This window comes from Geotrypetes seraphini, chromosome 16, assembly GCF_902459505.1.
Source record: "Geotrypetes seraphini chromosome 16, aGeoSer1.1, whole genome shotgun sequence".
Classification (NCBI taxonomy): Eukaryota; Metazoa; Chordata; class Amphibia; order Gymnophiona; family Dermophiidae; genus Geotrypetes; species Geotrypetes seraphini.
The window spans coordinates 26,705,134-26,732,185 of NC_047099.1; the positions used below are offsets into that span (position 1 = coordinate 26,705,134).

The 27,052-nt window shown below is 42.3% G+C and overlaps 1 protein-coding gene across 3 annotated transcripts in view; it reads right to left on the bottom strand.

Moving 5' to 3' along the window:
• GATAD2B (GATA zinc finger domain containing 2B) overlaps nt 1-27,052 on the bottom strand; it is a 123,801-nt gene that overhangs the window by 65,253 nt on the left and 31,496 nt on the right. For 2 of the 3 annotated variants that reach the window (XM_033924322.1, XM_033924319.1), the window contains exon 2: nt 21,113-21,173. The exons of the other annotated variant lie outside the window; for it this stretch is intronic. The gene's annotated coding sequence lies outside the window, so the exon portion shown is untranslated. The remainder of the gene's footprint in view (nt 1-21,112; nt 21,174-27,052) is intronic. 3 annotated transcript variants of the gene reach the window in all.

A 27,052-nucleotide genomic window follows, 5' to 3' on the forward strand; every position in this document is an offset into this window, starting at 1 on the left:
AGCTTTATGGTATAGCTCCAATTGTTTAAATCTTTGTGTTTGTTTCTTTTTTTGAAAGAGAAAAAAGCGAATCCATTCCTGTTCTGCAGAGGCAAATGAAGATGAGTTAAGGAGAGAAGTCCTGGAACGTGCCCAGAAAACTTCTGAAGCATTTCTGGGCTCTGAAAGTGTTGATCTGAACCAATGCTGTTAGGGATGACGACATGTTTTTGGCTTATTTATCCTGCTTGTCTATGGAGAAATTGGGTCTGTATTCCAAACCACATACTACAAAAGCATCCTGATAAACATGCCAGACATTTTCCTTCAAAATCTTTCTTCCTTATCCTCACCATCACTTTTGAGCCTGGTCTCAGGAAGCACTGATCTTTAAGCTTTCATAAACAAAAGCCTAAACTTGAGAAGCAGAAAGACATGAAAGTTTATGTTTATTTAAAACTGTGAATTTTCATCTTGTGGCACACTTAGAGGGCACAAAAATTGTCAAGGCACACCATGGAGAAGACAGCAGTGATCAGAGCAGATATTTCAGCAATATTGTCTGATGAAATGCTGCATAATTGACATTTGGTGCTTTCATCATGGCTTAATTAAACATAAACCATGCTAAGTACCAGCCCCTCATTATTCAGAGCCACGTTTTCCAGGGTTGGGTTGTTGTTTTTTTTTTTTTTTTACATAGTTCTAATTTCTGCTGTTTTATTTTTAAACCATCAATCTAATCTAATCTAATCCTTAGGTTTGTATACTGCATCATCTCCACATTTGTAGAGCTCGACGCAGTTTATAGTAGGAGAAATAGGAAGGAACTACAACAGAGGGTTAGAGGTAGAAGTGTGAAGAAAATTTAGAGGACTTGGGATGCCAAGATATAAGAGTTTCCTTGATTCCTAAGTTGGAGGGAGACTTACATTTTTTGAGAAAAGCCAGGTTTTCAGATGTTTGCGGAAAACTTGGAGAGAGCTCAAGTTCCGAAGAGGGGAGGTAAGGTTGTTCCAGAGCGCAGTGATTTTGAAGTGGAGGGAGGTCCCTAGCTTTCCTGTGTGGGAAATGCCTTTTAGCGAGGGGAAGGATAGTTTTAATTTGTGGGAGGATCTGGTGGTATTAGGGTTTGAGGAATTCCAAGAAAGGGAGGGAGGATACTATATAGGATTTTGAAAGCTAAACAGGCGCATTTATAGTCAAGGGTCAGATTTTCAAGAACTGAGGAGAAATAAAGGCAAAAGTATTAGAGCAGAATGAAACTCAGATTTGTGGGTGTGAGACTATGGAGGTTTAAAGTAAAGGGAGTGTAAAATGAAGAAATGGTGTATTAGTTCCACATGGTAGAATTGTGGCATTGCATTCGTTAAGACAATGAGCCCTTTTACTAGGCTGTGCTAAAAAGTGGCCTGCGGTAAAAAGATCTGGATTTCTCCTAATGTTACCAAGCAAACACACGATCATACGAAGGCTTTTCTTGCTCTCAGACAGGAAACAATATCTGTGGGAACTTCCTTTTTATTGGCTTACCCCCTGCAAGTGCATAGTGAAATATCTAGGTATAAAATTTGGTGCTCTTTATTTCTGGCCAATTAAAATCCTTTTCGGACCTTAAGACGATTGCTGGACGAAGTGCTCAATTTCTGGTTTTGTTGGCAGCTATTGCAGATAAGTTTTACACTTTTTCGCTGGTTTTGAGTCCCAACTTTGAAACGTGGAATGCATTCAAACGACTTGTTTGTTATATTTATTGATTGCACTTGCACTTTATTGAAGACACTGGGATTGATTATTATTTGTGCACTCGTAGGGCCTGTGATGGTGCACCGCGGCAGCTTGAGAAAGAGCCCCACTTCAAGCGCAAGATGGATGCACACCTTCTTGCAAATCATATTGAGGGATACGGTAATTTCAGGTCTCCATAAAGGAGCACCAAAATGGGCCACCGCGTGTGCGGATCGCCGGACTAGATGGACCTCGGTCTGATCCGGTGAAGGCATTTCTTATGTTCTTATGTTAATATGGTAAGCCAGGAGCACTGGTAATCAGCTCACCATAGCTTTTACTATTGCACTGAGGCCCCACTCATAAATATTTATATATTTATTTATACACAGTAGTGTTTCCCTTATTTATAGGGTACGGAGTTTTGTCTGTAGTGCTATCCATTTTTTGTGGTTTAATTCTGGGGATTTTTGTGGATTTTGATCCTTTTGATATTCTCCTTTGGGTATTTAATATTTGGGATGGGATGGAGCAATTATTTGTCTTTCCACTAGGGGGGGGTCTTTTACTAAGGTGCGCTAGCCGATTTAGCGTGCGCTATGCTATCGCGTCCATAGAATATAATGGGCGTGTAAGCTAGCTAGGTGTCCTTAAGGGGATGATCCCGCTAGTAGCAGACTTCTGCCGTGCAAATCTGTGGGCTTTTACTAAGCTGCAATAGCGTTTTTAACACGTGCAGAATTGCCCTACGCGCTAAACTCAATGGTGGCGTTAGCGTCTAGCGTGTGCGGCAATTCTACACGCGCTAAAACCGCTATCGCAGCTTAGTAAAAGGAGCCTTATGTCTTTTCCTAGGCAGAGGTTCCACAAAGTGAGAACCTTCGGGCACCAAGTCTCCAAAGAACACTGAGCAAAAATACCCAAAAATAATAAAACCACAGAGCAAATTTTTAAAAAACCAATTTTTGAGCAACTTGCTTGCAGAAAAGAAACTGAGGGGGGCAGGAGCTGCTTCCTAGGAAGGAGGTGGAGTTGGAAAACGTGATTTGACAGTTTTCTGCAAGGAACTTAGTAGTTACAAGACTCTAGCGTTCAGGATCACTAGACTAGAAATCAGTGCTGAAGGTCTTAAGAGGATTTTTTTTAGACCTATGTTAACATTTGAACATCAAGTTAACTCTTGATTTAAGGAGATATTTTTCTGTTAGCTAGATTACTGTGGTGCCCTTTATTTGGGAATTACTGTATGAAGAAAGTAGGATGGTAGTTTGTGAAGCAGAAAGATACAAAAGGGTGATGCTATTATTAAGGAGAGGGAATGAGGACTTGTATACCGCCTTTTTCTGGGCACTGGAGGATTAAGTGACTTGCTCAGGGTCTCAAGGAGCAGCACTGAGATTTGATCTCACAAAAACGGTTCATAGACAACGGCGCGAAAGACAAAAGCGCGCTCCGACAATTGAGCGCCACCGCACCGCTCTAAATTACAGTTTTTAGGGGCTCCGACGGGGGTTTTTGTTGGGGAACCCCCCCAGTTTACTTAATAGACATCGCGCCGGCGTTATGTGGGACTTGGGGGGTTGTAACCCTCCACATTTTACTGTAAACTGAACTTTTTCCCTAAAAACAGGGAAAAAGTGAAGTTTTCAGTAAAATGTGGGGGTTACAACCCCCCACAACGCCCCCACAATGCGGTGCGATGTCTATTAAGTAAAGTGGGGTGGTTCCCCCCACGCCCCCCCCCCGTCGGAGCACTAAAAACAGTAATTTAGAGCGGTGCGGCGGCACGCGCTGCGCTCAATTGTCTGGGCGTGCCTTTGAACCGGTGCGCTTTTGACCTGACACCCACAAAAACTCTGGGTGCAGAGGCAGCAGCTCTACCAGTGAGCCACACCTTCCACCACTGGCTTCCTATGTTCAGATTGGGAACATCATCCATGATTTGGCTCCTGCTTCTCTCATATCTATCCTGTGCTTTCATTCATGTAGCAAAGGCCTTCACTTAAAAAATCAGTTGAAGCTAGGCTATTTCTCTATGGTAGGTGTAAAACAGAAAAGTGCCTTTCTCTACTACTGACATCTCAAGCAGCTAAAATCTGAAATGCTTTCCTGTCTTCAAATTAGATGAGAATTTAATGGAGATTTGTTTTGGAGAAAAGTAAAATCTTTTACCTGTTTAGTGACTTTTTAGGGGACCAATGTTGAGTCTAATCAATCTTTGCTTAATTAATTTTTTAGAACTAGAACTTTGTTTTATTTCTCCAACATTATTTTTGTTGGTTTAATCTTGCTATAATCTGCAATGAACTGAAAGGTAGATACGGACTGAAAACGTAAAGTTAGGACTGCCTTTTATGTGGTTATCTTTATGATGTTCTTCATAGCCACTTAAGTGACGAATACTGCACTTAACTGGCTTTAATTTGGCTACCTCCGTTTACCCATGCATAGCCTGGCACTGAATTTCTGGCTATAATACTGGTGACAACACTAAACTGACCACAATGGACTTAGTCCTTTATGTCCACAAACAAACTGAAAATAGGACTTAGTAAACCAATTTAATTTTTAGACCCCTGAAGAAGTCGAAGAGTTGGCGAAACGGGGCTTGTAGGGTATTAGTTACAAGCAGCAACGAGGAGCAGTAGTTGTACCAGAGCACAACTAAAAGTTAAGTGCAGACTACTATGTTCCTAAGCTGTTGTGTTTTAACATTTAGTATGTTTTAGAGCACTTTATCGACATTTGGCACCAGGGCTGTGGAGTCAGAGTCGAGGAGTTGGAGTCGGAGGAAATTTTGGGAACCTGGAGTCAGAGTTGGAGTCAGAAATACAAAAAACTGAGGAGTCAGAACATTTATCTACCGACTCCATTTTTGAACTTGGCATACCAATCACGAGCGATTCTTTCAGCTATAGCACCCACTATATACACAGCACAAATGTTGCGAGCAGCTTCTGCGGCCTTAGAACCTTGATTAAAAGCAAAAAGAAGGTGGTGTCGAAAATGCTCATTTCTCTCAACTTGACATTCCATTTTAACGATCTGAAAATTAACCAGTGCTGTGGAGTCGGAGTCAGAGGAAATTTCGGGTACCTGGAGTCGGAGTCGGAGTCTGAAGTACAAAAAACTGAGGAGTCGGAGTCGGAACATTTATCTACCGACTGACTCCACAGCCCTGTTTGGCACAATGCATATAGCACTTAAAAAAAAGTTTACAAAGTTTGCTCTAAAGCTCGATGAAAGATACCACGTTCCCGCAAGAGTTGATTTCATATCTTTGAATAATCAGCGTGGGCGTCTGAGAACTTAGGAGCAGTTGGTTTACAATTGGTTTACTAAGTCCTATTTTCAAGTTTGTTTATAATACTGGTGACAGCCAGCAAAACACTGAATGCTGCTGGCTGAATATCGAACCTTGAAGTTCTACATAATGGAAACTACGCATCAGTATCCCCAGTTTTTTTTACTAAAAGGACAAGAACAACTACTTATACCAGTGTTGCCCAAACCTGTCCTGGGAGAACCCCAGCCAGGCAGGTTTTCATGATATTCACAATGAATAGTCATGCTTAGATGTACATATAATGGAGGTAGCATGACTGTTCGTTGCACACACCCTGAAAATGGGAGCCACCAACTTACACTAAGCAAGTGCAGCATTCCTCACATTCCACTCACTGCCACCAATGCACATGCTTGGCCTTCATTCGTTATGCCACCCCCTCACCCGACTCGAGGATCAGATCAGACTTAGATATCCCAAGAGCAAACAAGGCTGACACGCAAGACCACAAATCTGCGAGTTTGCAGACCACAGCAGAGTTCTGTTTCATTTTCAGCACACAGTCTACAAAAAGATCTCTATAACATCAGTAAAGCCCACAAAGAGCAGGCGTGGGGTAATGAGCTCCATAGTATCATGGTATCACTCCCTTTCTCTCTGAATGCATTTATCATAGACTTATGCATTTATCATGTAAAGGCAAGCAAAATCCCAACAGACCAGTAACCTAGAGTGATAACAGCCCTAAAAAAGATGTTAGAAAGCAAGGAAACACGTCCCCTTCAGGGATAAAAACACTGCACATTTTGCACCAAATGAAAAGGCTCTGGGGTGGTGGAGAGAGGTAGGATCTGCTTTGGCCCAGTGTGGGCCTCAGACAGGATGACGCAGGCTTCCTTACATAATTGCTGGTGCTTCCTAGACTGCAGGCTTCCCCTCTTCTACTAATGCACACACATGCAGCAGACTCCTAGCCCTTGGCACTGTGCCAGCTGCTTAACTCCATTCACAGAAAGGGGATGGAACTGACAAAACGAGAAGGGGTGGGACAGGGAGGCGTGAGTTATTACATCAAACCATCAGCACTAGAGACAAAAGAATTTCTTCATGCGAAATAAGCCCTCTCGTGCAGCTCACATCTCAGAGGGTCATTTTAGCAATCCCACAAGACTAGTACCGCCAGGAAGAAAAATAAAGGCAAGCTGAGCAAGGAACCACCCATCGCTTAACGGCAAGAAAGAGAAACTAGTCAGCTCTTTTTCCAAATATACATTTAAAGCCAACCTAAATTTAGCTTCCACCCATTTGCATTCACAAGGACAAACTGGAAAATGCCTCTTGTCTCCTCAGTAAAGGACATGCTGTAGAATACTCACAGGTACAAATTTTTCTTCCCGCTTCCTCTAGTTGCCAAGAAAATTAAAGGGGGGAGGGAGGGGGGGGAAAAAAAGAGGGGGAAAATGAGAGAAGTGGGAGACTCAGTTAAGATGGAGAGCAGGGAGTTTTCCCTAAGAAGCCCCACACTAAACCATCCCCTTTAGGGACCTGCAGAGCCCGGTCTCAGAAGGGGCACATCCTTGCCAATCCTGCGCGGTACACTTATATTAAACAAAAGAAAAGGGGGGATGCTTACTTTTACCCATGATGCCTAGCGGGGGCAGGAATAAAAACCAGTTGCAGCCGGTTTGTAACCTTAGGACATGGAATTATCTCTTAATTTTTTTTTTTTTTTTTTTAAGTCGTTTGTGGTTAAGTCAGTTTGTTTTTCCTCCCCCTCCTCCCCCTGCAGGTCCTGGCACCAGGCCAAACTCTGTCTTCATTCATATCCAAGACTGCTTTCCTCCAAAGAAATATTTTAACTATTCACTTCCCATAACATTTCAGTGATGCCACAAACTGTCCAGATGCAGCTTTCCCCCTACCTAAGGATCCATCCTCAACATCACAAGGTTACCACCGTCTCCCTCCAGTTCCAAAGCACTCACCAGGACAAGCACATACTGTGCACGTCCACTGGCTTCCAAGTTAGACACTTCATCAGGGGATCACAGAACTTTCTGGACCGCCAACTGTTACCTATGTACAATAGTAAGATCAGACCTGTACAATAGTAAGACCAGACCTGTACAGTAGTAAGACCAGACCTGTACAGTAGTAGTAAGACTTGTACAATAGTAAGACCAGACCTGTACAATAGTAAGACCAGACCTGTACAATAGTAGTAAGACCTATACAGTAGTAAGATCAGCCCTGTACAATAGTAGTAAGACCTGTACAGTAGTAAGACCTGACCTGTAAAGTAGTAGTAAGACCTGTACAGTAGTAAGACCACACCTGTAAAGTAGTAGTAAGACCTGTACAGTAGTAAGACCAGACCTGTACATTAGTAGTAAGACCTGTACAGTAGTAAGACCTGACCTGTAAAGTAGTAGTAAGACCTGTACAGTAGTAAGACCAGACTTGTACAGTAGTAGTAAGACCTATACAGTAGTAGTAAGACCTGACAGTAGTAAGACCTGACCTGTAAAGTAGTAGTAAGACCTGTACAGTAGTAAGACCAAACCTGTACAGTAGTAAGACCTATTCAGTAGTAGTAAGACCTGACAGTAGTAAGATCAGACCTGTACAATAGTAGTAAGACCTGACCTGTAAAGTAGTAGTAAGACCTGTACAGTAGTAAGACCAGACTTGTACAGTAGTAGTAAGACCTATACAGTAGTAGTAAGACCTGACAGTAGTAAGACCTGACCTGTAAAGTAGTAGTAAGACCTGTACAGTAGTAAGACCAAACCTGTACAGTAGTAAGACCTATACAGTAGTAGTAAGACCTGACAGTAGTAAGATCAGACCTGTAAAATAGTAAAACCAGACCTGTACAGTAGTAAGACCTGTACAGTAGTAAGACCAGATCTCTACAGTAAGACCTGTACAGTAGTAAGACCAGATTTCTACAGTAAGACCTGTACAGTAGTAAGATCAGACCTGTACAGTAGTAAAACCAGACCTGTACAGTAGTAGTAAGACCTGACGGTAGTAAGACCTGACCTGTAAAGTAGTAGTAAGACCTGTACAGTAGTAAGACCAGACTTGTACAGTAGTAGTAAGACCTATACAGTAGTAGTAAGACCTGACAGTAGTAAGACCTGACCTGTAAAGTAGTAGTAAGACCTGTACAGTAGTAAGACCAAACCTGTACAGTAGTAAGACCTGACAGTAGTAAGATCAGACCTGTAAAATAGTAAAACCAGACCTGTACAGTAGTAAGACCTGTACAGTAGTAAGACCAGATCTCTACAGTAAGACCTGTACAGTAGTAAGACCAGATTTCTACAGTAAGACCTGTACAGTAGTAAGATCAGACCTGTACAGTAGTAAAACCAGACCTGTACAGTAGTAGTAAGACCTGACAGTAGTAAGACCTGACCTGTAAAGTAGTAGTAAGACCTGTACAGTAGTAAGACCAGACTTGTACAGTAGTAGTAAGACCTATACAGTAGTAGTAAGACCTGACAGTAGTAAGACCTGACCTGTAAAGTAGTAGTAAGACCTGTACAGTAGTAAGACCAAACCTGTACAGTAGTAAGACCTATACAGTAGTAGTAAGACCTGACAGTAGTAAGATCAGACCTGTAAAATAGTAAAACCAGACCTGTACAGTAGTAAGACCTGTACAGTAGTAAGACCAGATCTCTACAGTAAGACCTGTACAGTAGTAAGACCAGATTTCTACAGTAAGACCTGTACAGTAGTAAGATCAGACCTGTACAGTAGTAAAACCAGACCTGTACAGTAGTAGTAAGACCTATACAGTAGTAGTAAGACCTGACAGTAGTAAGACCACACCTGTAAAGTAGTAGTAAGACCTGTACAGTAGTAAGACCAGATCTCTACAATAAGACCTGTACAGTAGTAGTAGGACCTGTACAGTAGTAAGATCAGACCTGTAAAATAGTAAAACCAGACCTGTACAGTAGTAAGACCAGATCTCTACAGTAAGACCTGTACAGTAGTAAGATCAGACCTGTAAAATAGTAAAACCAGACCTGTACAGTAGTAAGACCAGATCTCTACAGTAAGACCTGTACAGTAGTAGTAAGACCTATACAGTAGTAGTAAGACCTGTACAGTAGTAAGATCAGACCTGTACAGTAGTAGTAAGACCTATACAGTAGTAGTAAGACCTGTACAGTAGTAAGATCAGACCTGTACAGTAGTAGTAAGACCAGACCTGTACAATAGTAAAACCAGACCTGTACAATAGTAGTAAGACCTGTACAGTAGTAAGACCAGATCTCTACAGTAAGACCTGTACAGTAGTAGTAAGACCTGTACAGTAGTAATAAGACCAGACCTGTACAATAGTAAGACCTGTACAGTAGTAGTAAGACCTGTACAGTAGTAGTAAGACCAGACCTGTACAGTAGTAAGCCCAGATCTCTACAGTAAGACCTGTACAGTAGTAAGCCCAGACCTGTACAGTAGTAGTAAGACCTGTACAGTAGTAGTAAGACCAGACCTGTACAGTAGTAAGCCCAGATCTCTACAGTAAGACCTGTACAGTAGTAAGCCCAGACCTGTACAGTAGTAGTAAGACCAGACCTGTACAGTAGTAAGACCTGTACAGTAGTAAGACCAGATCTTTACTGTAAGACCTGTATAGTATTAGTAAGACCCGACCTGTACAACAGTAAGACCTGTACAGTAGTATTTACAGTAGTAAGACCAGACCTGCACAGTAGTAGTAAGACCAGATCTGTACAGTAGAAAGACCTGTACAGAAGTAAGACCAGACCTCTACAGTAAGACCTCTACAGTAGTAGTAAGACCTGTACAGTAGTAAGACCAGACCTTTACAGTAGTAAGACCAGATCTCTACAGTAAGACCTGTACAGTAGTAGTAAGACCTGTACAGTAGTAAGCTCAGACCTGTACAATAGTAAGACCTGTACAGTAGTAGTAAGACCTGTACAGTGGTAAGACCAGACCTGTACCGTAGTAATAAAACCTGTACAATAGTAAGACCAGACCTCTATAGTAGTAAGACCTGTACAGTAGTAGTAAGACCTGTAAAGTAGTAAGACCAGACCTGTACAATAGTAAGACCTGTACAATAGTAGTAAGACCAGACCTGTACAGTAGTAGTAAAACTGTACAGTAGAGAGCTGCACAGTGACGATGGGAATACCGCGGGACCCGCGGGTTCCTTCGGGTCACAGGGATCCCGTGGGGATGCCCCCTAGGGTCGCGGGGATCCCGTGGGGACACCCCCTAGGGTCGCAGGGATCCCATGGGGACGCCTCCTAGGGTCGCGGGGTTCCTACGGGGTTGAATGCACTCGAGCTGCGAGCCTCGTCTTCTTTTCCCTATCTGCCCTGCCACAGCACACAGCCGACTGGAAGTCTTCCACGATGTCAGTGCTGATGTCGAATGGAGGGCTTAAGCAAAGCCCTCTCTTCCTCCGACGTCAGCGCTGACATTGGGAAGACTTCCAGTTGGCTGTGTGCTGCGGCAAGGCAGGTAGGAAAATGATATGATCTGTTATCTGGAAAACTCCTATTATTTGAAATTCTTTTATTAGAAATCTTCCTTTACCTGGAAAAAAAAAAGCCATCATCCAAAATGACCCTAGTATTGACTGTTTCAAATAAACAATGCTCTATTGTGCTCATTAACAGTCTCTCCTGCTGATCTTTTACGAAGACTAGCACTGTTAAAAAACTGTTTCACAATATTTACATGGGTATTTTTCTACATAAATTCTTGCTCCATCTGTTAGAGCAGTGGTTCCCAACCCTGTCCTGGAGGAACACCAGGCCAATTGGGTTTTCAGGCTAGCCCTAATGAATATGCATGAAGCAAATTTGCATGCCTATCACTTCCATCATATGCAAATCTCTCTCATGCATATTCATTAGGGCTAGCCTGAAAACCCGATTGGCCTGGTGTTCCTCCAGGACAGGGTTGGGAATCACTGTGTTAGAGAATAAAATCACATCACCGTCAAAGTTTGCATGGAACATCCAGGAAGTTAGGCGTTTATGACTAAGGAAATTCAGTAATAAACAATTTTAGATCCTGTTTCTGTCTGACTGAAAAGTGAAGGAAATCAACAAAGTTGCTGTTTTTTATGCATTTTGGTTGATTAGAAGATAGTAAAGAGTAGTCATTAGATGAAGGGAATAGTCTCCCTGAAGGACCTCCAGGAGGTAAACACATGAATAAACATTTTGAACTCTAGGATATTTACAGGTATGAATTTATCTCTGTAACTGTATCTTCTAGGATTTCAACCTTCTAGTAGTGAAATGATTAGCTTTTTTTTTAAGTTAATATATTTTTTGATTTTTTTCCTTTTTCTGTCAAACCAAACATTGGAGCAACTCTGCTCCCCATTTCAATATTTAACACCCTCATCATCTAAACCAGGGGTGTCAAAGTCCCTCCTCGAGGGCCGCAATCCAGTTGGGTTTTCAGGATTTCCCCAATGAATATGCATGAGATCTATTTGCATGCACTGCTTTCACTGTATGCTAATAGATCGCATGCATATTCATTTGGGGAAATCCTGAAAACCCAACTGGATTGCGGCCCTTGAGGAGGGACTTTGACACCCCTGATCTAAACCACCTATCTAGACATCAACATCCAACTAACCCATAACTGCTTATCTCAAATTCCTCACTCCATCCCACTGTTCTGCTGTATTCAACCTCCTACATCTCCTGATGTTGGAGGGAGGGCTTAAGCAAAGCCCTCCCTCCCTCCGACATCAGTGCTGACATCGGGAAGACTTCCGGTCGGCTGTGTGCTGCGGCAGGGCAGGTAGGAAAAAGAAGACGAGCCTCGCGGCTCGAGCTACATTTTGCTTGCTGTTGAGGGCTGGGAGGTGGAACACAAAAGGGGGGAGGGAGTGCGTTTTTGGCACAAGACATGAACTTGGGAGAGAGGATGGAGGAAGGGAGGGAAAGAGGTGGGGGAGGGAGTGCGTTTTGGACACAAGGCATGAACTTGGGAAAGAGGATGGAAGAAGGGAGGGAAAGAGATGTTGAGGTGGGGGAGGGAGTTTGTTTTTGGACACAAGGCATGAACTTGGGAAAGAGCATGGAAGAAGAGAGGGAAAGAGATGTTGAGGTGGGGGAGGGAATGTGTTTTTGGACACAGAAGGCATGGACTTGGAAGAGAAGAAGGGAGGGAAAGAGATGCTGAGGTGGGGGGAGGGAATGCGTTTCAGGTAAATAAGTATACAGTAGACCAAAATTTCTTATAACTCAATCTCAACCCCTCACGGCCAACAACCCTCCCTATAAAACTAACACAGTCAAAGAAGATGCATGTGGTGAAGTTTGTTCTTACCTGCTAATTTCCACTTCTCAAGTCCAGATCAACAGATTATGCGACCCTACCAGCAGATGGAGGCAGAGAATCTGATTTCTAGTAATATCACCAGTATAAGTGGTGCAACATGAAACTTATCGCTGTGCTAATCTCAAAGTCAAACATTTATAGAGAAAAATATATATATAAACAAATTCAAGGAATCTCTAAAGGAAACCCTCTGCTGTTCCAATACTTTCTGATACATAATGAAATCAGAGCAAGGCAGATGCCAAGGAAGATTTTCCCCAAACCTGTATTCCTGGGAGGGTGTTGCACTGGTCTAGCAGAACTCAAGGAAAGGAAATCTGCAGGTATAATCAAATTCCCCCTCTCTTTTCATCCTGCTAGACCAGTCCAGTCCAAGTTCTAACACTCAGGGCAGGAGAAAGTCAGGTTCCCTCCAACACATCACTGTCAAACTGCAGCCCAAACATCAATCTTATTTCATATTTATTTGTAATCAGCTTATGTCTTTTTCAGTTGTAGCTCAACATATGTTACATTCAGTTTGCAATAGGTTATTTCATTATTTATTTATATAGAATTATAGATTTGACATACCTCCAGTCGCAAAACTGAATGAATCAAAGTGGTTAACAAAATATGTAACATAAGAATAGCCATACTGGGCCAGACCAATGGTCCATCCAGTCTAGTTCCTTGTTTCCAACGGTGGCCAACCAGGTCACAAGTACCTGGCAGAAACCCAAATAGTAGCAACATTCCATGGCAAGCAGTGGCTCCCTCCATGTCAGTGATTCTCTAGTGCAGCCTATGGGCTCCTCTGCACTGTTCATTTGCCATGGTCCACCCCCACTAATGTAACTTACTGCTTCTGCTTGGGCAGACCATGGTAGAGAAACAGCACAGAGGCCGTGGGCAGTGCTAGAGAATCACTGCTGCACTGATGACCTCCTTGCATTTTACAAGTGATGGGGGACTTCGGAACTGGGTGGGGGAGAAGGGACATACATCCCTGCCCATGGGGGCCCCCCTGGAGCAGCTGATTTTCAAAATGAAGGGAGGGATGCTGGATGGGAGGGTATTTAGTGGATCAAGGGATGGTGAGGAGGAAGAAAGAATGGAGAGATGCTGGATGGGAGGGTATCTGATGGGTTAGGAAATCAGGAGATGGCGCAGAGAAGAGAGGAATTGGGGGGCACATGGATGGAGAGTAGGGGAAGGCAACAAAAAGGGAAGTGGTGGTACATATGGATAGAGGGTAAGGAAAGAGGGAAGAGATGGTGCATGTAGATGGAGGGGAAGGGAAGAGAGGGAGGAGATGGTACACATAAATGGAGGAGAGGGGAAGAGAGGGAGTTGATAGATTTGAGTTGGAGGCAGAAAAATGGAAGAAAACTGAAATATGAAAAATCATTGTCGAAGATGGATGTAGTGTAAAAAGTGAATTAGAGGAAAGAACAGCAAATGCATAAGGACGCCTTGGAAACAGAGTTAAGGGCACAGAGGGAACAAGATGATCAGAAAAATAAAATTGCTAGATAAAGGTAGGAAAATGTTTTTATTTTCAATTTAGTGATTGAAATATGTCAATTTTGAAAATTTACATCTGTTTGTTTTTATATTTTGGACTGTTCAGTAAGAAAAGCAGTTACTTCCCATAACAGGTGTTATCCAGGTACAGCAGGCAGATATTCTCACATGTGGATGATGTCATCCAGGGAGCCAATATGGACAGTGGTAAAGTGTACTGTCACTTTAAGTTTTTAACAAAGCTTCAAGACTGCCTGCACCGCGCATGTATGAGTTCCTTCCCACCCGATGCCGGCTCGCAAGGTCGCCAGTTCTATGCCCAAGTGAAGAAGCCAACCAGGGGAGGTGGACGGGTTGTGAGAATATCTGCCTGCTGTCCCAGGATAACACCTGTTATCCTTAGACAAGCAGGCAGCATATTCTCACATGTGGGACTCCCTAGCTTTAGTAAAGAGACAGAGGGAGAGTTGGCCTCTAAGGAAACATAAACGCTTGTTGCCTCGCAAGAAAATCAGATATACTGTCTGATACGAGTAGACGGAGGCAAGGGAAAGAAAGAAATATAGACTAAGCAGAAGAACCTTATCCTCAAGAAGAGGATAAAGTGAAGAACCCAGGAAATACTATAGTAATGAAGGGAATCCAAGCATAGGCGAGGAAGATGTCAGAAAGATTCAAAAAGAAAAGAATAAATGGATACTGGCAAATGACCAGACCAAAAAGAGCAGGTAAACCCAGGTGTGGCTCAGGAAGACACAGATGGGAATGAAAGGGAATTTTATCAAGCAAAATAAAACCATGGTTCCCACTGGTTAGAATAGTTTCAAGGAAACTAGGAAAAAAACATAGTAGTAAGGAGAGAAAAATGTTACTGTGGACCATAGAAAGAAATAGTGGCGGACTGGGAGCAAAGGCATATGTTAAAAAAAATGCTCCCCTTGAGGGCTGTGAGAGCGTTCTGGTATGTCTTTGAAAAAGACCAGAGCCAGCAAGGATGGCAAGAAGTAGCACTTCTTAAGAAATATGCTGGAGAAAAAGGACACCAGCAAAGAAGTGTAGTAAAGCCATGGTGAAGGGAAGAATGGACATGTGGGATATCCCCATATGGAAAGAAAACAAAGAATAGGATATGCAAAGTTATTGCAGAAACCGGTCTCATCTTCTACTGAAAGAAGAGGAGAGTAGTGAGCTCAGAAACTTGATAATCAAGTAAGAGGTATATGATCTTGTCCTAATGAAATGAAGGAATGGGGGAGGGGAGGAAGAGCAACCAAATCCGATTGCGAAGAGTGGGGAAGTACAGCAAGAAAAAATATGTGTACCAATGAACGTAAATTGCAGAATGATCAATGGAAAGTTGTATTCTGTTCTCAATTTCTTTTTAAATGAGAACAGAAAAAACAAAATAGACAATAAAGTCAAGCCTGTTAAATGACTTGATACCAAACTATTAGTTTACCCCTGAACTATGAGATATCAACTGAAGGTGAAGGAACACTGTAGAGTTGAAGGCGACCAAATAAAATGGACAGAGGCAATGTGCCTGTGAGTTAGAATTGCTTCATAGATTTTTATTAAGAAGCAAGAGAGGTAGGCAGAGCTACACAAAGAAGGTGACCACAAAGCAATAGAGAGAAATAGAGTAACTGAGCAACCAGAACTAACTAAACTAAACTAAACCTTAAGTTTATATACCGCATCATCTCCACGGAAGTAGAGCTTGGCACGGTTTACAAGAACTTAAAAATGAGAAAGGGTAGGAAAAGGTTTACATAAGTTTATAAGTTGAGTGGAAAAGTAAGGGAAAAGAAATTACATGTTAGAGAAGAGCCAGGTTTTTAGTTGCTTGCGGAATAAATGGAGGGAGCTCAGGTTCCGCAGCGGGATAGTAAGGTCATTCCAGAAGAAAAGTATTATTGCACAGATAATATGAGAGTAAGAGAAACTCTGCGAGAAAGGGTAGAAAGGTTGGTGGTAGAACAGAAAGGTCAGTAGCCCAGGAGGAAAGAATCGTACAGTCAGTATGAGGATTTAAGCTTGCATTGTAGCAATATAAGCCAGATAAACCTTGGAGAACTAATTCCAGCTGAAAATGTGATAGAACTAAAAGTGGAAGAAACCAGACATATTGTCATGGGGGAATGAAAAATAATGGTACCACACAAGAAATGCACAGAATCGACTTTGGAAACCTGAAGAGGGAGTGCATAGTAGCTATTGGAAACAGAACAGAGTTCCCAAGTAAAAGAACTAAGTAGAATGTAACTTGGACTGGTTGCAACGAGCTTCAAAACCAACATCACAAGATGTGAATGGTAGCGTTGTCAGATAACCGAGATAGATTTTGATTGGAAATCCTTTGAAGTTCAGTGTACCGTAGTCACCAGCTGAGATTTCTATTTGCAGCTGGTGGAGAGAGTTTACATGGTCTCAGTCTTAGCTAGGAAGAGAGCCTTGTTGGTTTTTGTGAGCCATAGAGAAGAATGGAAAGGCAGGAATGAAGGTGACTTTAACACAGAAATATGACACATCAGCGGGGTAGGGACTTGAAACTGGTAATAGAGCTGAAATTGAATTTGGATTAGGGTCGGTTTACAGAGTCCCCTGCAAGTGACCACTGAGCAATGGTGCAGACGTGCACTCATCTCTTATGTCTGTTCTTATGTATACTCCATAGCAGTAGAACAAGTAGAAAAACAATAACGCTTCAAAGGGGAGCGATATATAATTTGGAATAGAAGAAAACTTTTACAAAGGTACATCCCTTTTCAGCAGAAGCCTTGGAATAATAGCTGCTGAAAAAGAGAGTAGTATAGAGTTCCAGAATGGAATATCGAAGATACAAATGTGAACCTGTTCATAGTCTAGTCAGCTGGTAGTGAACGTCCCAGAAGAGATGAGGAAAGGTTTGAGAACAGGTCTAGGCTTATAAAGGCAAAAAGAACATCCTAAATAGGATGTGTACTGGCCACCTCCTCCCCTACAACCAGTCCCAAGCCTCAAAGTTCTTTAGAAAAAAGAAGGAGATGGAGATGAAGGATGATCTGGACAATATCTGTTTGACATTATGGTAATATATTCTAAAAAGATAGTGTGAATATCTCCCAGAGTACTGTATTAGCCAGATGTACAGTGGTAGATGTTCTCTGTTGAAGAACCTGGTTGATTCTGCTGAGGGAACCTAATCAGTGAATCATCTATATAGTATTCTCCCTCTTCAAGCCTCAGCAGAGAATGTGGATAAAACAGACAGTGAAGGAAAAGGTGGCAATCCATATAAGAGGCTGTACTCCGATAGTGGATCTCTCCAGCAATGGAAAAAAGCATAGAAGGGGATCCAACTTAACAGGCTCTATACCAGATTGGATCTCTCCATCAGAATCATGGTAATGTAATAAGCAGAGTAGTTGTGATGGATGGGATAGATGATCAATCCTAATCCGTTCAACAGTTTGGATGAAGTGAGCAAGATGGAATAACAAATAGAAAAGTCGTGCCAGGCTTAATAGGCTCCAAACCATGCAGAAAAAACATATCCTGTTTACTCGATGGTTATAGTGCACAAAGAAAAGGGAATATCATCTTACAGGCTCTACACCCATGGTGGATCCCTGCAACAGTACTCAGTGGTGTTGTTAATGCAAGTATGCGCAGTGGAGAACCATGAGTAAAAGTTTCAGTTTCAAAGAATAGATCATGGAGATATTGATGATCCAGCTCAGGAAGAAAACAGTATGTACAGCTGGAAATTAGGAAACTCTCAGTTGAGGGTCAAACATGCTGTGTGCAACGGTAAGGGAAAGAGGACTCTTCCAGTTCTTAAAGAGCACATCCTGAAGGAAAGCCCAGATGGAACTAAAGAAGTTCTGTAGGAAGCTCATCATAATCAAAGGGATCAAGGATCCGTGCTCTGGGTTCAGTATCTATCCAATGGAGAGGCAGAGCTTTCTTGAGACTCCTGACATACTGAAGGAAAAAAAAGGAGGAGGAGAAGGATTCAATGGGATTTCATAGATAACATAGACTCACACTCAGGGCTTTTAATAATGTGTGTGAAGACAGATCAGAAGCCATAGCTAATATGTTAGAAGTTTCAGGATTGAGAAACATCAAGAAGAACTCTTTCAATGAAAAGATGAGGGATGGATCAGGCCACTGACTCGGTCACTAACTCATGGCAACCTGCAGAATGAGGAATCCACCTTGCAATGTTTTACAACAGAGTACAGGAGTGGTTTGCCATTGCCTTCACCTGTGCAGAGTATTCACTGCCGCCTCAATAGGCGATGCGCTTCAGAAATGACAGCCTGCATCAAATAATGATGGCATCGATGACAGGCATGCATCAAGAGACTTGATGCTAGATTAGAAAATGACATGGGACCAAATTTTCCCCCGTCCCCATAGGAACTCATTTTCCCATCCCTGCAAGTTCCATCCTCATCTGCACAAGCCTCAAACACTTTGAAATCATAAGTATTCGAGGATTGTGCAATTAAGGCAGAGATTACAGGAATGGGGCAGGGACAGTGACAAAACTCAGAGGGACAGGACATGGAAATTGAGTTCCTGCGGGGACAAATTTGTCCCCATGTCATTCTCTATGCTAGATATGCCAATGACGCTATTCGATGTCCACTGGTACTGACATCAATCAGTACTACAGAAAAGTCTAAGTTGCTGGAAATCTGACTCCAGCCTAATTTTTCTAAAAGAGAAGAAGGAAAAAATATCCTGGTAGTTTGTTGTTGTTTTTAATTCTTTGTTATTTTGGGTTTAAAAAAATATATATATATATGTATATATAGTCCCGGAGTCAGGGTCAGCCGGAAAGGATGATACTGTGGTGGAGTAAAAAGAAGGCCAAAAACTGTCGACGCTGATGGCAGGGGCAAAGGCTTGAAAGTTGTCTGAAGACTCCTTGACACCGAAACTTATTTTTAAAAACTAAGGCAGAGAATAAAAAACAGCGAACAAGTAAGTAAAATAACAGGCTACTTGAAAAATGAAGCAGGAAGGCAAACTCGAGGAAACGAAGTTGAGATAAGTCTTCTTCACTCAACGAAAAACAAAAAACTCACAACCTCACGAGCCGGCGTCAGGTGGGAAGGCACATGCGTGATGTGGGCAGTCTCAAAGCTTTACCACTGTCTGTATTGGGCTCCATGGATGATTTCACCCACATGTGAGAATACGCTGCCTGCTTGTCTAAGGATAATGCATTTCTTTCTATTTATCTTGTGGTGTACTATGTACAGAGTCTGGCACATTAGGGTTTCATTTGTGTACCATAGTATTTTTAGTTTGTGGGTTTATATTTGAAAAGGGTTTATATCAGGGATCTCAAAGTCTCTCCTTGAGGTCCGCAATCCAGTCGGGTTTTCAGGATTTCCCCAATGAATATACATTGAAAGCAGTGCATGCACATAGATCTCATGCATATTCATTGGGGAAATCCTGAAAACCTGACTGGATTGCGGCCCTCAAGGAGGGACTTTGAGATCTCTGGTTTATACTGGGGCTTTTTTTAATATATGACCGAGGCCAAGTGTTCTGGTGGGGATAGAAGATGAGAAACTTTGGTTGGTGTCATGGCACCAAGTAGAAAGATATTTGTCAGATGTCCTTCAGCTCTTTTGGACTCAAAACAGACCCAACTTAAAAATTAATGAAGACACTGCTCTATGGGAGCACTGCAAAACAAAGCAGATGAACAGCCTCCCACCAAATCTAGAAGCAACACTAAACTCTGGAGAATTTCCGTACCACAGTATTCCAGGACTGGTCTAGTGATACTCAAGGAAAGGAAATTAACAGGAATGAATAAATTTCATCTTCTTTATCTTCTCCCTGGACCAATCCAGACAAGCAGGATATAGACAAGCAGTTTTTTTTCACAGGGAAGTAGAAGACTCTGCCCCCTGGAAAACTGCTACCAAAGACAAAATCACCCTTGGTCCAGACAAAAGAATGTGGCAATGACCAAGTCGCTGTGCTGTAGATACCTTCAGTTAACAGAATGGGCCTTTGCTTATGATGTGAATGAGTCAAATGTGGTCAGTAGGGCAGGCTTGCACTGGAGAATATAAGCCAGTTCAATGGTCACCTTAATCCAATGTGTAATCAAAAACAAGAGGCTACTGTATCCTTATGTAGACCTTGAAACAAACAGTTGTTCAGAGATGTGAAAAGAAATTGTTTCTTCCTGATGTCCAGCTTGAGAATTTTTCTTGATAGCTCAAAATCTCTCCTATCAGGAAAGCTGGAAAGGATAACTGCTTGATACAGATAAAACAGGGTGACTTATCCTAGGCAAGCCTAATCGAGATTGCACCCTGAGAAAAAGACAAATAGGCCTTCAGTTCAGAGACTTTTTTGGCTGAACAGGCAGCCACTAAGAGAACCATCTTCAGCATAGGGTCCCTCGATGAAGCCTGCTTTAAAGGCTCAAAATAGAGCACCTTCAAACATATTAAGGACCAAATTCAGGGCCCACTGGAGAAGGGCTGAATACCGTGGAGAATGAATATTCTTCAAAAACATTGAGGGACTGGAAGGAGGAGTGAGCATAAATGATTATGGAAATAAATACAAAGGATGTGGACTTGGAATGATATATAGATTTATTCAAAGGTGGGGGAGGCCTTACATTTCAGGAAAATTGTAAAGATCGGGAGTCTTCACTTGGATGAGGAAATCAAAGTTGTGGTTTTAACCCACACCTCAGAGACCACCTGGCCAGTCGATTTTCAAGATATCCACAATGAATATGCTTGAGGTAGATTTGCATGTACTGCCTTCTTGGAACGTTGCTACTGTTTGGGATTCCGCCAGATTGGCCACTGTTGGAAGCAAGATACTGGGCTAGATGGATCATTGGTCTGACCCAGTATGGCTATTCTTATGTTCTTATTCAGATCTTTCTCATGCATACGCATTGTGAATATCCTGAACACCTGTCTGGCCAGGTGGACCCTGAGGACTGAGTTCAAAACGATTGATCTAGGATTTAAGCCAGGGGTGTCCAATGTCGGTCCTCGAGAGCCGCAATCCAGTCGGGTTTTCAGGATTTCCCCAATGAATATGCATGAGATCTGTGTGCATGCACTGCTTTCAATGCATATTCAGTGGGGAAATCCTGAAAACCCGACTGGATTGCGGCCCTCGAGGACCGACATTGGACACCCCTGATTTAAGCAAAAGAGCTGTGGGAAAACTGAAAGGATAAAAGGAGAAATGTAATCTTACCTGATAAATTTCTTTCTTTGAGCCCTGTCAGACTGGTTCACACACTTAGGTCATGTCCTTCCTATCAGCAGAAGGAGAGAGAAAAGACAAACTTATTTGCTGGCATCATCCTCTTGTGCTGCAAAAAAACTATGTCAATAAACTTTTGTTGAAGCTTCACATTCAAAAGCAAAAAAAACAACGAGCATAAAATACTTCTCTTTAACCTTCCAAACCCATTTATCTATTCAAAGACCTCCTACTGGAGCAGATAATCAGAACAATGAACAAGTACCACCAATAACGTTTATTGCCTTTGAAACCAAGATGGCAGCAACCCATGGGGATTGTGGCCTTATGTGGCAGGACTCAAAGGATGCTCCTTTTCCATGCCTCCTCAATTCCCTCTCTCACCTTAACTGCAATTCTGTCTCCCTCTAAATCCCAAACATGATCCATAATTGATTCCCTCAAAATACCAACATAATCTATAATTGACTAAATCTCTTGGCTCCAACCCTTGCTGTCTCTTTGCCACTCTGAACTCTCTACTCAAGATGGCCTCACCTCTAAACCCACCTTCACTTTTTCCCCAGACTATGGCAGAGTACTTCCACGATAAGGTTCACAAGATTAACCTTGAGTTCTCAAGCAGGTCACCACCACCTCTCCTTCCTCCGGCCCATTCTGTCAACTTTCCTTCAATTCCTGCCATTTTTTTCTTCCTCTTTTGAAATCACTGAAGAGGAAACTGCACATTTTCTTTCCTCCTCCAAACTCACCACATGTTCCTTTGATCCGATTCCCACCCATCTACTCAGCAATTATCTCTCCTACTGTCATCCCTTCTGTCATATCTTCAATCTTTCACTTTCTACTGCAACTGTTCCTGATGCCTTCAAACATGCCATAGTTACACCACTCCTCAAAAACATCTTCACTGAACCCTACCTGCTCTTCCAACTATCACCCCATCTCCCTTTCCTATCCAAGCTACTTAAATGTGCTGCTCACCATCGTTTTGACTTGCTTTCATCTCAAGCTATTCTTGACCCACTTCAATCGGGTTTTCGCCCAATAATTCTACAGATATTGCCTTGCTAAGGTCTCCAGTAACCTGTTCCTGGTCAGATCCAAGGGCCTCTATTCTAGCCTCAATCTTCTTGAACTATCTGCTGCTTCTGACACTGTTGACCCTACCTACTTGATATGCTGTACTCACTTGGATATCAGGGTTCTTTTATTTCTTGGTTTTCTTCTTATCTCTCCTAGCACACTTTTAGTTTGTTCTGGTGGATCCTCCTCCACCACTATCGGTCGGTGCACCTCAGGTCTCTGTCTTGGGACCTCTTCTTTTTTACATCTATATTCATTCTCTTGGCACTCTGATCTCCTCCCACGGATTTCAGTATCACCTTTATCTGTTTTGCTACTTGGGTCATGGATTGGCTCCTGTTGGAAACAGGATACTTGGCTTGATGGACCTTTGGTCTGTCCCAGTATGGCAATCCTTATGTTTTATGCTGATGACTCCCAGATCAATCTCTCTCTACTCCAGAAATTTCTAAAAGAATCCAGGCCCAAGTCTCAGCCTGCCTGTTTGACATTGCTGCATAGATGTCTCACCGCCATTTAAAATCGAACATGGCCAAAACTTGAATTTATCTTTCCACCTATACTCACCTCTTCTCTTCCCCCATTCTCTATTTCTATGGATAACACTCTCATCAGCTTGCAACCTTGGGGTCATCTTTGATCCCTCGCTCTCTTTCTCTACACAAATCTAACAGGAAGACAGATGTCTGTCATTTCTTCCTCTATAATATCACCAAAATCCAACCTTTCTTTTCTGAGAATACTACCAAAACCCTTATCCATATTCTTATCACCTCTTGCCTAGATTACTGCAACTTACTTCTCACAGGTCTTCCACGAAACCATCTCTCTCCCCATCAATTTGTTCAAAATTATGCTGCATGACTTATATTCCACCAGTGTTGCTATGTTCACATTACTCCTCAAGTCACTCCTTATTCACTTCCGCATACAATTCAAACTCCTCTTATTGACTTACAAGTTCATTCACTGTGCAGCTCCTCAGTATTTCTCCTCTATCTCTCCCCACCTGTACCCTTCTTCTCTACTACTGACTGCAGACTCCATCCCTTCTATCTTGCTGTATCATATGTCTGGAACAGACTGCCTGAGTCAGTATGTTAAGCTCCGTCTCTGGCAGTATTCAAATTGAGGCGAAAAGCCCAGTTTTTCCAGGCTGCTTTCAACTCCTCTTATTAATGTCTGTTTTATCATTCCCTCTGCAAGAAATTCCCTAATCACTATTTATCATGTTTGTCTGTTTCGATTAGATTGTAAGCTCTATCAAGCAAGGATTGTTTCTTACATGTTTAATGTACAGCGTTGCATATGTCCAGCAGCGCTACAGAAATAAGTAGTAGTAGTAATTTTGTTTGCCCCTAAAGTCTTCTCCCGCATGCAATACCTCAACCTCTCATTCTCTCTTCACCTCCCTAGTTATCTCTGCATCCTTCTTCCCTGCCCATTCCCCATGGCAAGCCTTCAGCTTGCAACTTCCACCCCACATGGCATATTCACCCTTTTACTATACCTCCAAACCCTTCCATGTCACATTCACCCCTTTATTCTGTCTCCAATCCCAACCCTTCAGCACATGATTCACCCCTTTATTCTGCCCCCAATCCTCCACGGCAAACTCACTTTTTCGGGCCCCTTCTCATTTTCAGCCACAGAAATAGCTCTGCTCACTCTCTCTTCCCCTCCCCTGCTGAGTTCCTGCAGCAAGGAAAAAGTGACCCACTGTACAACAGGTCACCTCCACGTCCTTTGCTGACCTCCTGCCATATCAGTTCGATGCCGGGGAGTGATGGCAGGAAGGAGTGGGTATCCCTCCTACCATATTTAAGATCGTTTGCGTCAACGGTGGGGATGTCTGGTGGCAGGAGGGAGTGGGCCTCTCTCCTGACATTTTTTGGGTTTTGGGAGGGAGGGAGGGGGCGCTTTGTCAGGGGGGGGCCTTTTCTTCTTTTTTTATTGGGCAGATATTTTGCGTGTGTAATACACGCAAAATATCTGCCATTAAAAGAAAATACCCAGCAGAAGCCCTGACAGCAGTGATAGGAGGCTGTTTCTCCTGTAACTACTGCGCATGTCTCAATAGGTCAGTGAGTTTGCATGCAAATGATTTGCACCTCCATGCAAATCATTTGCATGCAAACGTGATAGTGAATCAATTGCTGTTTGAAAATCGGCCAACAGCGATTGAGTCATTATCTTTAGTGAATCTGGGTCTTAGTCGGGTCTAAGCTGGCAGAGGTGGAGAAAGTGACCTGCTATGTGGTGGCTCACTTCCTCCTCTTGCCACAGGAGCTTAGTGCTGGAAGGGAAGAAAGTGAGCAGAGCCGCTGCTGCCCTTGGCTGTGCTAAATTCTGCACAGCATGTGCAGAATTCTATGCTTTCTGTTGGGATGAGGAATTCCGAGTGCAAAATTTTATCAAGATTAAGAGGCCGATGACAATAAAGCAGCATTGCTAACAAATTTATTTACTGGGATTTATTAACCTTCTTTATGAAGGGATTCACCCAAGGTTTACTGTAAGTACAGTTCAGCATAAAACTTACAATTTTGTTAAAATAACCAAATATAAGCATAAATACAATCAATGAGGTAACCCTAAAAACACCAAATTGAAATCTAATGATACAAGGGGCATTCAATATTTCATCTACCTGAGTATGAAAGAAAGTAGCAAGCATGTTGAAACAAGTCTGTGCGTGTTGTGACATGTCTCAAGATTACTCATGCACAGTTGTGGCTCAGTGCAAGTTTAACATTCCAAGAGACAGGATGTTAGGAAAGCCCTTGTGTGAATCAAGTAAGAAACTGCTAGATTTGGAGCACCATTCAGTGATAAAATTTCTTACAAAAAAAGAAAAAAAAGAGATCCACGAACACATGACTGCAGTTTATGGCAAGTCTGCCACAAAGCAAAATTTTGGAGTAAGCAGTTTAAGTGAGGTAGAGAGTCCATTGATGACTGGATGACCTGTGGCAGCAACTTCCACAGAAATGTGTAAGAAAGTCAAGGGTTTCATTTTGTCAGACAGAATTAAGGTTTCCCGAATAGCTGGGGCATCTTGGCAGGTACAGTTCGGAAAATAATTCATAAAAAGTTGAGCATGTCCAAGATTAGTGCAAGATGAGTTCCAAGAATGCTGATACCATGTCAGAAGGCCACAAGGCTCCAGTACTGTCAGGAGAACTTGGAGATGCTCCATGAAGACCAAGTGAATTTTTTTCATCATTTGGTGACTAGAGATGAGACTTGGGTCTATCACAGAGATCCTGAGTCCAAAATGGAATCAATGCAGTAGAAGCACAAGTCATCCCCAAACCCAAAAAGTTCAAGACAGGAAAACTACACAGGCAAAGTCATGGCAACTGTCTTCTGAGATGATGAAGGGCTTTTGCCTTTGGAGTTCATGCTACACAAGACAACCATAACCAGGGAGAGTTGCGCCAACACAATGATCACTTTTCAGGAGTCAATCAAGGAGAAAAGACGAGAAAAACTCACAGTAGGCATGCTGCTTTTTCACAACAATGTGCTGGTACACATGTCACAACAAACACAGGCCGCCATCCCAGAATATGGGTTTCAGCGGCTGAACCATCCACCCTACAATCCTGACCTGGCTCCCTCAGATTATTTCCTGTTCCGAGTTTTGAAGAAATCTCTCTGTGGACAGCGGTTTTCAAGTAATGAATATGGCAAGGAAGCTGCAATGTCCTGGTTTGAAGGTCAAACATAAGAATTATTTTCAAAGGGGTTAAGGTCATTGAAGGAAAAGTAGATGAAGTGTATGGAGCTAACGGGATTATAAGGAAAAATAAAACCAAATTTTTTTTGAAAACTCTTTTCTTTCTAATGAGGTAGATAAATTATTGAATGCCCCTTGTAGGCTTACCATGAAACAGTCTCAAAAATATACCGTACTTATTTAATAGCACTGAAATTCAAATAGCAGAGACAATGTCAGCATAATACTTATGAAACACCTAATAAGCATACAGCAGAACATTCAGATAACAATAGATACAATGCTAATGCTTTTCTACAATACAGCTTATCATATAGCCAAGGAATCAAGTGCAGGTATTACATAGGGACAAGATGGATAGTACAGAATCTGTTGGGATAAACAGATGGGTAACTAAACTCAGGCAAGTTGTTTATACAGTAAAACAAAAAAGATCATTTCATTTTAAGTTAGAGTTTATAAAGCAGGCTAGTCCATGTGCAGAATGAGAGTATGGAAAAGGCTTGGGAAAAGAGCCAGGCATTCACCTGCTTCCTGAAGTAGAGTCTCAAGTTAGACATAGGCCCCCTGGGAGTATATTCCAGAGCATAGGGACCACTCCTAAGAAGGCTCACTGGCAGGGTATCACTTTCTACAATTTATTTTAATGAGGGTACAACAGATAGTGATATTCCTTGAGAGGACCTCAGAGGTATCAAAGGTGTATAAAGGGATAGCATATTTTATAAGTAATCTGGCCCATTTTGTCTAAGGACCTCAATAATCAAAAAGTTTTAAAAGTTTGGTTCTTTATGATACTGGTAGCCAGTACAGAAAGGCTTGCAGCCTTCTATCAGTCATGCTGCAGCATTCTGAATTGGTTGGAGCTGACGCAAACTCTTTTTGGCTAGACCAGTGAACAGGGCATTACAGTAGTCTACTCATGATGTTATCATGGCATGGACCACTGTAGCAGACTTGTCTTTTTAATATAAGGAGAGAGATTTCAAAGCTGCCATAGATAATAGAAACAATTTCTAAAGGTTGTTTGAATTTGCAGGATCAGCGTGAGTGATGAGTCATGGTTGACCTCTAGGATCCGCTATTTACATTCCTGTGCACAA